The 14,806-nt window shown below is 33.5% G+C and overlaps 1 long non-coding RNA gene across 3 annotated transcripts; it reads right to left on the bottom strand.

Moving 5' to 3' along the window:
• Nucleotides 1-11,630: 11,630 nt before the first annotated feature.
• On the bottom strand, nt 11,631-13,464 carry LOC148554792 (uncharacterized). Of its 3 annotated transcripts, none has more exons than XR_015886019.1 (4): nt 13,335-13,464; nt 13,003-13,124; nt 12,547-12,633; nt 11,631-12,429 (listed from the first exon to the last, which is right to left on the bottom strand). It is a non-coding gene; the product is annotated as an uncharacterized LOC148554792 (long non-coding RNA). The 3 variants fall into 3 exon arrangements; XR_015886020.1 differs by lacking the exon at nt 13,335-13,464 and adding an exon at nt 12,772-12,844 and having other exon boundaries at nt 12,293-12,429; nt 13,003-13,112; XR_015886018.1 differs by lacking the exons at nt 13,003-13,124; nt 13,335-13,464 and adding an exon at nt 12,772-12,910 and having other exon boundaries at nt 12,293-12,429.
• Nucleotides 13,465-14,806: the final 1,342 nt, after the last annotated feature.

The following is a 14,806-nucleotide window of genomic DNA, read 5'->3' as shown; positions in this document are numbered from 1 at the left end:
GGAAATGAACAGTTAAAGTCTTTGCTAATGAATGCTCTTTTCCCTAAATGTCTATGGCCTGTTAAACGGTGAAGATTGGACTATAAGCTTCTCGTGTGCTATAAAAATCATACCAAATGAGGCAATATTTTTACCCAAATGAATCGGATATTATTTAATTTGACTGATTATGTACAGTACACTCAAGCTTACAAGAAGGAAATAACGTAAATATTTCAAAACACAACTTACAGACTTGTTTAATTTCATGAAGATGTTCACAGTTCAAAATACAAAGTGATTATGTAAGTGTGTTGCTCTTAGTGTTGTTACCAGGCAATTTTCAGGGGTTTCAAAATAAGGATGTAATCCGAAATTCATAACAAGTTACAACAACAAATATTAAAAATATGGGACATTTTTATAGGTATAAATGTATAATAAGTCACTTTTAACAGTATGCACATTTTGGATCTCTGAAGCAGCATCAGATATGAATGTAATGCAACCTTGAAGAGTTGATCAACAAGGGCATCTAATTGATCATACAGCAGAAGTTTTATTCATAACTAGGGTAAAGTGGTAAAGAGTATGAACTATGTATAACTAGGAGGTTTATGGTCAAGTATCTATATATTGGCCTCGAGGGCACCAAAATGTTTAGTTTTCAACATATTTATAAGATCACTTTCTAGAATTCCCAAATTTTCTTCATCCACTTCTGAATTTAGAGACATGTTTTGGACTTAGTGCGAAGGGTGACGACAAAACATGCTGGAAGGGTGAAGAAATTATAACAAAATGCAATAGACATTAAACAGTGGTAAATGCCTCAAAATTGTAGTGAAATTGTATTAATATGTGAAGGGATTGAGTGACAGAACATAAGCAAGAGAGGGAAGAGAATATGACAGTTATTATGAAGTTATAACAATGGAATTATTGAGGCAAATAGAAAGGGGTTGCAGCCATGATGCCTTACTAGAACCTGCGAGAGGAAGAGAGGAGAGACTATAAGAGGGAAAGAAGGTAGAAAAAAGAGACGAGAATTCAGAAAGGAGAGAGGCAAATACCACAATCATCTACCGCCCATGATTCTCCTATTTCCTATTAACAGTGCGTCTTCTGCTACTGCGTCTCACACCCTGTACATTCAGACCATGCTCCACGTGTCCACTTTCTCCAACTAACTCTTATGGTCATTTTGCCCCCACTATATTGTTTTCCCTTTTGCTACTGCTCCTTTGTTCGTTACATTACCCCGCTAAAAAATCATTCCCTCAGAAATAGGAGTCGGTTCAACCAGCGATAACAGTTGCAGTTAAGGGATTTGTTTTTAACTCTAGCTCTGACTCAACGTTGGGATTCCTCCTTTTCAACAAGTTCTTTCAGAATCTATTGATATGAGATTCAACCGATAGCGGATTAATAAAGTGAAGTTGGTACATCATGACGGCGAGTAAAGTTCCAATTTTGCTTTCCTTTAAGCAATATGGAAAGACTTTTTTTTGTCTCTTCAACTTCAACCTTGTCCTCAAGGTTGAAATCTAGGTTAGCTTCGAGGAATTCTGCTGCATCCTCCCATGTCTTCTCTACATCTGTACCTTGTCCCCATTGTATCTGCAATTGCTGCACTTCTTGGCGATGTTTCAAGATGACTCGGCGGTCCACAATGGTATGCGGATTGAGGATAGGGCCTTCTTCACTCGACCGGAGTGGCAGTGGCAAGTATTGCTCATGTTTCTCGCCCCTAAATTTCTTGAGGGAAGAAATATGAAACACATTGTGGATTTTGGCCTCGGCTGGTAACTCTAGGTGGTAAGCTATTGAACTCAACTTTCTGCAGATAGGAAAGGGTCCAAAATAACGCATTCCCAACTTTTGGCTACAACGTAATGCAACTGAGTGCTGCTTGTATGGCTGGAGCTTAACCAATACTAAGTCTCCTTCTTAAAATTCGATGAATCGCCGATGCTTGTCAGCTTGAGTCTTCATGAATTATTGAGAGCGTAATAAAGTAGATTTAAGTTGCTCAATCAACTTATCCCGAGCTAACAATAGTTCCTGTAACGGAAGTTCATCCCCTGCTGAAATTTCATATCTGACTAAGGAAGGAGGGTCACGTCCGTATAAAGCTTTGAATGGGGCCATCTTTATGCTGTTGTGATAAGTGGAATTGTACCAAAATTGTGCCCATGGAAGCATGTCAAGCCAGCGTTTGGGATTGTCAAAACAAAAGCAACGAAGGTACATTTCCAAAGTCTTGTTCAAGACTTCACTTTGGCCGTCCGTTTGCGAGTGATAGGCTGAGCTCATCGCTAAAATGGTTCGTTGAGCTTGGAACAATTGCTGCCAAAATTTACTAATAAACACTTTATCACAATCGGAGACAATCGACTTAGGAAAACCATGGAGTTTAACAATGTGCTTGATGAAGGCATCGGAAACTATCTTGCTATCAAAACCACGACACAGAGCAATGAAATGGGCAAATTTGGTGAGTCTATCAATCACAACCATGATCACCGAGTATCCATGAGAAGGAGGTAAGGATGTAATAAAATCCATGCAGATGTCATCCCATACCTGGTGGGGAATAGAGAGGGGCTGCAACAGTCCTGCTGGCTTGGTAGTTTCTGCCTTAGCTTGCTGACATGTCAAGCAATTCTGGATATAATTTCGAATGTCCTTATGCATATTTGGCGAGTAGAATGAGGAGCGGATCCGATCAAGAGTTTTAGCGATACCGGAATGTCCCCCGCCCGGACTATCATGGTGCTCATGAAGGATAAGAGGAATGAGGCTGTTGTTTACAGGGAGCACGACTCTATCCTTCCGTAATAGAATACCATTTCGGACCGTATAGTGTGGCTCAACCTGCATATTTTGAAGGCATTGCTGCCACAATTCTTGTAATTGCGCATCTGCCTCATTTTTTTATTTAAGAGTCTCCATCTATTCAGCATTGGGACGAGACCAAGCTGCAAAAAAACATCGTGACAGAGCATCAGCAACAACATTTTCCTGCCCCAATTTGTACTGTATCTCATAATCATACCCCAGAAGCATGTGGAGCCACTTTTGTTGCTCAGGTGTATGTAGAGTTTGATCTACCAATGCCTTTAAACTCTGCTAGTCAGTACAAATTATGAATTTTTTTCCCAGCAAATAATGCCAAAACTTTGCTACAGCTTCCGTAATTGCATAGAACTCCCTAACATAAGCTGATTGTTTCTGTAGAGAAGGAGACAACTTCTTTGAAAAGAAGGCTATAGGATGCTTTTCTTGAATCAATATAGCACCAACACCTGTCCCTGAGGTGTCAGTCTCGACTTCAAAGGGTAGCTCAAAATTTGGAAGAGCTAAAATAGGTTTGGATATAATGGCAGCCTTCAATTTGTTAAAAGCTATTGTGGCTCCATCATCCCAAGCAAAGGCATCTTTACACAGTAAATCAGTAAGAGGACTAGCTATGGAGGCATAGTGACGAATGAATCGATGGTAGTACCTGGTTAAACCCAAAAATCCTCTCAGTTGTATCACATTGGTTGGTTGAGGCCACTCCATAATAGCTTGAACCTTAGCTTTCTCCATGTGAACACCACTGTTTGAGATAGTATGCCCTAAATAATCAATTTCATTGGTTCTAAAAGAGCACTTTGAGAGCTTAGCATAAAGGCATTCCTGTTGTAATAACTTTAACACAGTCTCTAAGTGTTGTAAATGTAAAGTAAAGGAAGGGCTATAAACAAGAATGTCATTGAAAAAAACCAACACAAATACACAAGTAAGGTCGAAACACATCAGTCATCAAATTCTGAAACGTTGCTGGGGCATTAGTGAGGCCGAATGGCATAACTAGCCATTTGTAAAGGCCTTGGTGAATGGGAAAAGCTGTTTTGTATCTATCCTCAGGGTTGACCAGAATTTGGTGGTAACCAGAACGAAGATCAAGCTTGGAGAAAATGGAGGCGCCAAACAGCTCATCAAGTAATTCATCAACCGTAAGAATTGGAAAACTATCTTTAACGGTGATATTGTTTATGGCTCTATATTCTGTACAGAAGCACCATGTACCATCTTTCTTTTTGACTAGTAATATTGGAGAGGAAAAGCGACTCCGGCTTGGTTGAATAATCCCGTCGTCAAGCATTTGGTAGACCATCAATTCTATCTGGGCTTTTTGACTATGAAGGTAGCGGTAGGGTCTAACCTTAATAGGTTCTGCACCCTTGATTAGAGGAATACAGTGATCATGACGGCACTGTGGTGGTAGGCCTAAAGCTACACAAACATCTCGGCATATGAGTGCAGCAGTTTTGCCAATTCCAGGTGTATGTCGTCAGGCAAAGGCAAGGGAGAATGAGCAGCTTCAACCTGAGGCTGCAGCTGCAATGTGAAAGCCTCAACAATAGAATTGGTATGCACAAGTCTCCTGATGTGGTGGAATTCTACCTGAGCTATAACATTGGTCTTCTCCCCATGTACCGTAATCAAACTACCCTCATGCATGAATCGAATATAAGCTGCGTCATAGTCCACAATATGGGCTCTCAATCGTTTCAACCAAGCGGTTCCAATGACGAGATCACCACCAGCAACATTTAAAACAAATACATCAGGGACCAGCACTTTATAACCCTGAAATGTCACTTCTAGCAAAGGGATTCGACCTTCAACCTGCATAATGTCAAAATTTCCCACTACAACTTGAACTCCCGGAGCTGGCTCAATGGAGAGATTCAAAAATTTTGCAATCTGTGGCTGGATGAAGCAATCGGAGCTCCCACCATCAATGAGTGCTTGGATTTCTAGCTCACCAATGTGAGCTCTGATTCTAATAGTGGAGTGACCTGACGTGCCATACATGGCATTGTAAGAGAGATGATGGTCTATCACCTCTGCATCCAGCTGTTGTAAATTTTCTCCTTCAGACACAACTATGTCCCCACTATTCACTACATTTTCCTCATCATTCTCAACTTGCATAAGCATGAATTGCCGATTCGAGCACTTATGAGCAGCTGTGAATTTGTCATCACACCAATAACAAAGACCTTTCTCTCATTTACTCTGAATCTCTACCAGAGACAAATGGCGAATGGGGTTCTTAGGTGGTGGGAGAGTTGGCTTCTGAGATGGTGTAGGAAGCAGGCGAGGCAAGCTATTCTGTTGAAAGGTACGCGCAGGTGTAGAGGAGCCGTGCGATGGAGACTTAGAGGTTGCCGGGCCTGAAGTGCGCCATGGAGATGTCGAAAACTTGTCTTCATAGAGCCTAGCCAAGCTTACGGCACGCATCAGTGAGGGTGGACATTGAGCTTTTACCTCACGTCTAATATCGGCCCAGAGACCGCTAATGAAACAGTCGCATAACGCATCAGGAGGTTCGATATGAGTTCGATTAGCAAGAGCTATGAATTCAGCGTAAAAGTCGCTTACGGAACCCTGTTGTTGCAGCTTGAACAGAAGCTCCCTGTGAGACTCGAATAAGGAGGGGCCAAATCCTAATTCAATAGCACACTTGATCTGCGTCCATGAACAAAACTGAGCGGAGCATTATGACATCTGAAACCACAAAATCGCGGAGCCAGTCATGTGCATGGTAGCAAGGCCGATTTGCTCTTCCGAAGGTACTCTAAAGAATTCAAAATACTGATCTGCAGAGAAAATCCAACTCAACGCATCAGTACCGTCAAATTTAGGAATATCGAAGCTCACCCTTCGAGGCTGTGACCAAGGACGCGAGTAATTGTCAACTCCAGAGTTCAAACCCAGCGGAGACTCATGAGAGATGGAGTACTTTCGAGACCGATCAGAAAGTAGCTAAGTGAGGGACGACTAAATTGCCTCGAATTTCAGATTCGTCGCCTCTTGCGCTCGAGCACATTCTGCTCTGTTTTTCTCAGCCACAGTTTCTATCATTTGAGACAAACGCTTCAATTCAGCTTCCATCGTCTTCATGTGAGTGTTTTCTGCCATGGCCAATGAAAGCACCAAATGGAAGGGTGTAGAAATTATAACAAAATGCAATAGACAATAAATAGTGGTAAATGCCTCAAAATTGTAGTGAAATTGTATTAATAAGTGAAGGGATTGAGTGACAGAATATAAGCAAGAGAGGGAAGAGAGTAAGATAGTTATTATGAAGCTATAACAATGGAATTATTGAGGCAAATAAAAAGGGGTAGCAACCATGATGCCCTGCTAGAACCTGCGAGAAGAAGAGAGGAGAGACTATAAGAGGGAAAGAAGGTAGAAAAGAGAGACGAGAATTCAGAAAGGAGAGAGGCAAATACCACAATCATCTACCGCCCATGATTCTCCCATTTCCTATTAATAGTGCGTCTTCTGCTACTGCATCTCACACCCTATACATTCGAATCATGCTTCACGTGTCCACTTTCTCTAACTAACTCTGCCCTTTTATGGTCATTTTGCCCCCACTATATTGTTTTCCCTTTTTGCTACTACTCCTTTGTTCGTTACACATGCATCCTCCACTTTCAGATACTCTGAAATAGCATTTTCAACACGAGGTATTGCTTCCAGAGCCTCGTAAGGAAACTGCATTGATGGCTCAAGCTTGAACATTTTCTGTTCAGAAAAACAGAACAAGTTATTCTCCATGAATTTCAAAGATTTGGATATGAACAGTTAAAGTCTTTGCTAATGAATGTCATTTTCCCTAAATGTCTATGGCCTGTTAAACGGGTAGATTGGACTATAAGCTTCTGTTGTGCTATAAAAATCATACCAAATGAGGTAATACTTTTACCCAAACGAATCGGATATTATTTAATTTAACTGAGTATGTACAGTAAAATCAAGCTTACAAAAAGAAAATAACGTAAATATTCCAAAACACAACTTACAAACTTGTTTAATTTCATGAAGATGTTCACAATTCAAAATACAAAATAATTATGTAAGTGTATTGCACGTAGTGTTGTTACCAGGCAATTTTTAGGGGTTTCAAAATAATTATGTAATCCGAAATTCATAAGAAGTTACAACAACAAATATTAAAAATAAACATCTCTCACCAATAGTGCATCTAGCTCAGGTGCGCCCTTATCACTACAATCAATTCTTTTGGTCTCCTGTGAACAATAAATAACCCTAAGACTTTAGCCATAACAAGAATTACATAGCTACCTTAGGAAATTCAGTATCAACTTTGGAGCAAAAATTTCTACAGCTCTGGTGTCCATCAATGACGCCTCAGCTTCTTGCTGAATCAAATCATTCAAAAAGCACAATCACTTAGAATTGCACATAGATATAGTTTGAGAGAAAAAACTATGGCACCAATGATATAAGCCACACAAGGCGCAAGATGATTCACTATTGCTCATCAAAATATAAACAAGCTTCTAAGTTTCAGAGAGGCTCAACTCACCTGGGGATTCCGATTCTCATAGCTTCCGCAGCTGAATGACAAGGAGCGATCTCAATCTCGAGGTGGAGACAGAACAGTAGCTGAATCTTCGAGATCGAGAAATTTGAGATGGATTTTGTGAGGTAGCACGGAGGAGAGGAAGGTGGAGAGAGCGACTGCGATCGGCACTGGTTCAATGTGGTGGGAGACAGGGAGCATGGAGTCAAATCGGAGGATGTCGTGCACGCAGTGGCGGAACTTGAAACAAAATTTTGGGGGGGGGGCCAAACAGAGGATAATTGTCAAGATATTTTTTATATGGACCCCATTTAAGATAAGCTCGTCTAATCTCATCTCTCTGGTTTAGGTGATATTGCCAAATTTAAAGCCGTTTTTCAGGGTCTCATTCCAAAAAATTAAGGTCAAACTCATCAGATGTAACTTTTTGAACTTTTAAAGGTTGTATCTCACTTTTTTTCGTGATTCAAAGTAGAAGAACTATCTACATGTGTTGATATTGTAAAAGTTATATGTTCTCCTTCTTAAATATTAGCCTTCCTCTTAAAAAATGCATCAATTCTTTGATTTTTCATTATTATTTTATATAAAATTTGAATATATACCCTGTAAAATATGTAAAGAAGAAGTTAGAAGGACAAATATTAAAATTTATAATATTTATTGAATTTTTTTTATCAATTTATACAAATACAATAATATTAATACTTATTGAATATTCTATTATTTTTTATCATATAAAAATTAAATTAAATAAACAGTAAAATATAAAATAATATTAAATTAAATAAATAAAAAATATTTAATTTTTTATATTTAAACTTAAAGATAGAAAGAGTGTTGCTTATTGAATTTATTGGATACTTTAAGTCATACTAAAGTATTTAAATCAATTGAACTATTTTTTATCTTTTAAAAAAGTACTACTAATTTTTTTATAAAAAGTTTGGAGGGCCATGGCCTCCCTTGTCTGAACTAAGCTCCGTCCCTACGTGCACGGCGGATATAGGCGGTGCGTGGAGGCGAGGGACGGGGAGGTGGAGGACTGTTGCGAGGGAGGGAGAGCGAAATAGTCGTTGTTCAAAATGCGAGTTCGCATTATTGCAGCGAGACGATCATCATCCGCGGTAACGATCTTGGCCATTCGCCTTCCGGGGTCTCGGTGATCACACTGCAACGGAAAACCAATTAGAACGGAAAAGAAATCATACCTCCAAAGAACTCTAAAGAAATGATACCTCACAAGAATGCTGAGTTCTTGATTCGTCACTCTTAAAGGCATTCCCACAGTCAGCACAAATGTACAGGAACGTGAAATGCTTATGTGTGGAGTGTTACTCCAAAGCATCCTTCGTCGTGAATTTTTTGTTTCTGCAGTGGACAACACAAAGAAATGGTCGCTCTTCAGATTTATAACCACTCAGAAAATAGGAGAGAAAGAGAATGAGAATGTATTTGAAATGGAATTTCAAATTGGTGGAAGAATAATTAAATAATGTAGCAAAATGTTGAATTAATTTCTCTTCATGATCTCACATCACTGAAAAAATAATGTATAGTTCTCAACTTCTCATGGTAGAAGAATTAAATATGAAATTATACGTATAATTGTGTCATAATAAATATTTTTGAGAAATGCTTCTTAATATATAAATTATATACCTTAATAAATATTTATATCTTAATAAGTTGCTATACAAAGCAATATAAGAATGAAATAAACCCTTGTTGATCAATTAATGAACTCTTAGGTTTTTATTGTTAAGCTAATTATTGTAAGCGCTAAGTAAGAATTTAAAAATAACTAAAAATTAAAGTTATAACTTGAGAAAACACTTTATAGTAAAAAGTGGTATAAGAGTATGAAAAAGACTACAAATAATATACGAAGTAATAAAAAAAATGATGCAAACTTTTGCTAGACAATTGGTGAACTCTTAAATTTTAATTGCTAAATTAACTACTGTAAATGCTAATAAAAGATTAAGAAAAAATTAAAAGTTAAAATCATAACTTGTGAGAAATATATTACAATAAAAAATAGTATAATAAAAGTAAAAAAGACCAAAAATATATAAAGTAATAAAAAAATAAAACAAATTCTTGTTCTCAACATAAAACTCTTAAATTTTTATCTCTAAACTAATTAATTACGGTAAACGCTAATGATATTTATTTTTTAGAATATTTAATTATTAATAATATACCATAAGAGTAAAAAATAACATGTTAATATTATTAATAGTTTTCTCCTTTTCTTTAAAGAAAAAAACGTATAATACCCTTAAATTTTATTTATTTTTAATTTTTTCTTCTAATATATATAAGCGAACTGTATCATTGTTGATTGATATTATTGGCTAAATCATTTTAACTCAAAAAACTCGAAGCATAAAAAAAAAAACGAATTAGAACTTTATTAATAACAAAGATGATCATGACAACAGCAATAAGAAAAATAAATCAATGGACAAAACGAAATTTATCATAGTCTACTTTGACTTACGTGGCTTATTTTATAATTTTTTAAAATGTATAATTTGACATCTTAAAATCATCAAATAACGTAAAAAATTATATTTTTATTTATGTGTAATTTATATTTAATTCAAAACTCTTAAAATCATATAATACAATATCTAAAGGAAATAGTGAAAAAAAATTACTCTTATAAATTACTTTTTGTATTAGATATTTGTGAATAAAATATAAAATATGAAATAGCAAGTTTTTAAAATTAATATTTAATTAAAAGTGTTTGCCTAACTTATTAAAAATAGTTAAAAATTAATATTTAACGTTAAAAGTAAAAAAATAAATAATTATTAAATATTTAAAATTTGTCATGAAAAATAAATTAGACAAAAGTTAAGCACCAAATTATAAGTACTATAGAATTTATCATAATATATTTTAAGAACAAAATAAATTATTATTTTCATTAATGAAAAGAGAGGTCTTAAAAAGTACAGACTTGTAGTACCTATGTAATTTATATATTTTTTGTTTTCCTTTTTAATCATAAAAAAAATGTGTAACATTTATCGGAGAAAATGAATTGCAAAAGAGAAGAAAGTCACGTTTCTCCACCCCAAAAATATGCGCATAAAAATCTATAAATATATGATCTACACCCTCAACAAAATCAATTTCTTTGCTATGAAAATGAATAACACCAAAACAATCTCAAACATATTAGTCATCATAAAGGAAATGTCTAGCATACTTTGAGAAATCATTTTTACTACATGGCCTTAAAAATTCAAATCCATGGTTATGTAGAACAAAGGGAAGGATATTTAAAAAAAAAAAAAAAGATAACAAAGGAGTAGATATTAGATATTTTAAATTCTACTTGATTATTAAACAAAGCCACCAACAAAATAGCAATTATCTAGTCTATAGCTCTAAGATTATCTGCATATACATCAATTACATTAGTATATAAGGAAGAGAATAGATCAACCAATTAAAGATAAAGAACAGCCACAAAAAAGCATAATTGAGCCCAAAAAATTCTAAAGCTAATACCATTTCTTGTCTTGCCAGACAAAAGCTTTAAAAATTTTGAGACATGGAAATATGAAATTCAGAATTTTAAAATAAATAGATCATGACTACAAATCAATTTAATATAAAAGATAAATGCCTATATCCTATAAATCTTCCTAAATATCAAGGCCCTTGAATTTTGATTCCAGTTCATTGGGGTCAGCATCTTCTTAGGAATTCTTATCAATGTCTTCTCCTTCAGGATCTCATCCAAAGTACATATCCGGTATATCAAATGAATTTTTAAATATATCCTTCAAGTTCTCTATCCCTTCATTAGATATGAAGTTAGCATTAATGTTTAGCAACTTAAATCTAGGTTTTTGCACAACTAGTTCGGCCAAAACTCAAATTCTGGACCTAGTAATTGAATTTGTGCTGAAATCAACTTCAAGTGCCATGACTCTCTTCCAGTGCCTTGCTGATCAAAATTGCACCTTCATCTTTCAATTCGTTCTCAAATCCTTAAATTTCACAATTTTCTTGGAGTTTACTTTGAAAATATTGAAACTTATTTTGCTGCAATGATACTCATTTTGTATATAAATAAATATAGATCAAAAGCATGAAGAACATGGTTTACTCCAATAATCAATGTTACCAAGTTGTTTTTCTATGGCCACAGAAAAAATGTTTAAATTAAAACAAATAAAAAAATATATCCATCTCATGACAGAGATTATGAGAGGAGCAAAACAGTACATTTATTGTTTGTATAAAAAAAATAAAAATATATAAAAGAGTAATATTTTTGCAATCATATTACAATACAAAAAAAAAATAGTCAATCACTTGTATAGGAATCAAGTGAGAGAATATACCACACTAACTTAAAAAGCTTAAGGCAGTAATATGATGAATTTCTCATCTCATAAACTCTCAGTCTCTCATACATTATCTCATTCAATATAAGACTAACTATCCTTCACACTTGCTACTTAGCAATATTTACCCAACAGAAAAATAACTTGTTTTTGTTGTCTCCTATCAAATGATCAACATTTCTTTCAACATGTTATTACAAACAGAAAACCAAAACTGATTGTTGAAATACATTTTGAAACAAAATGAAAGAATACTACAAACTAAATCAAGAAAGTCATAATTATTTGTTGAAAAGATAGTTGAAGAGTACCTTTTTCTGATAAAGCTTTGATGCAAGTGTTTCGTGAGTCGGCTTAGGAAACATATTGCAAGCAAACAATTATTGAAGGATATAATGCATGACACAAATATGTAAATCTAGCACCTTGTAAGCTCTAAATAAAATGGCTATTTCTTGCCATTGCAACTATGAAACTCCAGAACAATAAATAATGTAAATAATAAATAATTAACCCAGAGAGAAAGTGAATGAAAAAACTTCTTCATACCAAGCTTCATCAGTCACCAAACCGAACAGCAGCATAGGTTACAATTTAACCAAGCCAGTTAATACCTCCTTTTTCAATTTCAAAACAGCAACCTCATGGTGCAACCATTGGGACAACACCCTGACCTTCCTGCACGATATAAAAAAAAAGCATTAGACATCACATGTAATCACCAATAACAACAACATAATACTGTGATAACAACATATAAAACTAAAATAGCAGAGCTTCAAATAGCAAAAACACCTAATGAAAATAAGCCAAAGCATATGAAAGCAAGGCAGCAAAACAAATCCCCTTGGATAATTTAATGTCATCATTCAATTTGGTTGCCTGAAATAATAAAGCAATATAAGAAAATTAAAATGTTAACCAGTTGAGCAATATTTAGATATCCATAGCTAAAATTGAAATATCAGAGAAACTAACAAACGACTCTACATTGATGTATAAATTGAGCAAGATATTTACCTTTGCCAGTTCAAAATCAGTAAGGTTGACAGATCCTTGTGTATCCACCAATATATTTAAACATTTAATATCCCTTTAGATTAGGAAAACTCAAAAGTATGAATGTAAAACTCAAAGTGAGATCAACCTTACTTCTATATAAAAGGAAAAATAATGGACAATTTATAGTGTAACCCCTGCAATATTGAAGAAACTTAAAATAATAAAGATGAGTAACTTGCTTCTACATACAAAGAAAAATGATGCGGAGAAGAAGTGACCAGCGCCTAATGATTAGACATACTGAAAATAATGAAGATGAGTTCCCTACTTCTCCTTACAAAGAAAAATTATGGCCAATTTCTACTGTAGCCCTACAAAATTATCAAGAAGTGACCAACATCAGTGATAGAAAATGTAAATGAGAAAAGTAGTATGAAGGAAAATGTATATAATATTTTATTCAAGAAAAATATTATGTACAAAATTATAAGTAAAAGTCAAGTTTCTTATGTATATTTGATAGGAGCTGAAATATATCTGTCTATATACTTCAATCACAATTTCAAAAGGAGAGGGCATACCTTAAACTTCTTAGCTCAAAAGGAACCTTCATATGCCAAAGTCAGAAAAGAGAGGCACCGTGCAAAGGTGGAAGAGGACTTTGAGGAGTAATGATACACTGTCTCAAAAATAGGAGAGGTTGGATATTTTAACATTGAATAATGTAGTTGGAAAGAGAGGCGAAAATAGCTTTAGCCTTTATATCATTAATATTTTATCATTAATTATTATATATAATTTTTACTTTTCACTTTATTATAATTTAAGTTAACATTAATAGTAAAAAATTAATTTTAAATAGCTCCAATTTGTATTTTACAATATAATTAAAGTAAATTTAAATTTTTTTATTTTGTGATTAATCAATATTTTTTAATTTTTTTGTTAAATCTTCTGTATTTTATGATTGATAAATTTTCTCTACAAAATACAAATTTATAATGAATTATTATAATCATAATTAATTAAAAAAATCAAGAAAAATTATAAAAAATAAAATAAAAGACAAAAAAATAGAGTAAAAATTTATTTTAAAACTAAAAATTTGTCAATTGTGCTAAAAATTCTAAAAATTTGTAGCTTATTATATAATCAATTTTGTTACTCACTTCAACTTCATTATCCCTTTGTATCCAAAAAATTATATAATATCACACTTATTTCAAAAATGATGAAACTCTTCAAATACACGGTATAATGTATAATTTAAGAACAATAAGATAAAAAATATCTAAAATTTTATAATAGTATTTAAAATTTTCAATGACAATAATACAAAGAGTTTAAATCTACAAAATAAATTCAATAGTTACCCTTTGTACATCTTATTTAAATTTGAGTTTTAAAATTTAATTTGTATCTTCTTTTTTTTCTAATATAAATTAATTTTGACAAAAAATAGGAGAAAAAATCTATTAGACTAACAAAATATTCTATCAAAGAATTATTATAAAGAGATTTATAATTAGAGAAGAAAATAATAAAACATTAATAATAATAAAGAAAAAGAAATGAAACTCGTATTAAAGAATGTTAGAAAAGAAATAATAAAGTTCGTATTAATAATAATAATGTTGAGAAATGATGTTGCTGCTTTAGGCTTCTATTCTCCGCCTTTGGTCATCTTTTTTTTTCTTTTCTTTATATTTTTATTTAAATTATCAAGTCATAAAAAAATAAAGAACAATTCAAGAAAACAAAAACAGCAAGATCAATAGTAACTATACAAATCAAAATACATAGGAAAAAAACAAACTATTATATGATAGAATTAACATGAGTATATTTCATCATTAAATAAACAAAGTTAACACAAAACAAAATTACACGTAAACAGAAAAAAAGTTAAAATATCCAAAGTAATAAAAAAATTATTTTTACAATGTTATTCTGTAAAACAATGAATTTCTAACTAAATTAAATTATATTTATTATTATTAGAAAAGGTAAGAGAGAAAACAGTAGAGAAAAAGTTTGTATATATTCAAGTTAT

This window comes from Arachis ipaensis, chromosome B6 (genome assembly GCF_059453495.1).
Source record: "Arachis ipaensis isolate K30076 ecotype BB chromosome B6, ASM5945349v1, whole genome shotgun sequence".
NCBI lineage: Eukaryota > Viridiplantae > Streptophyta > Magnoliopsida > Fabales > Fabaceae > Arachis > Arachis ipaensis.
The sequence above is the reverse complement of the archived record's forward strand: the minus strand, read 5'-3'. Positions and strand labels throughout refer to the sequence as shown.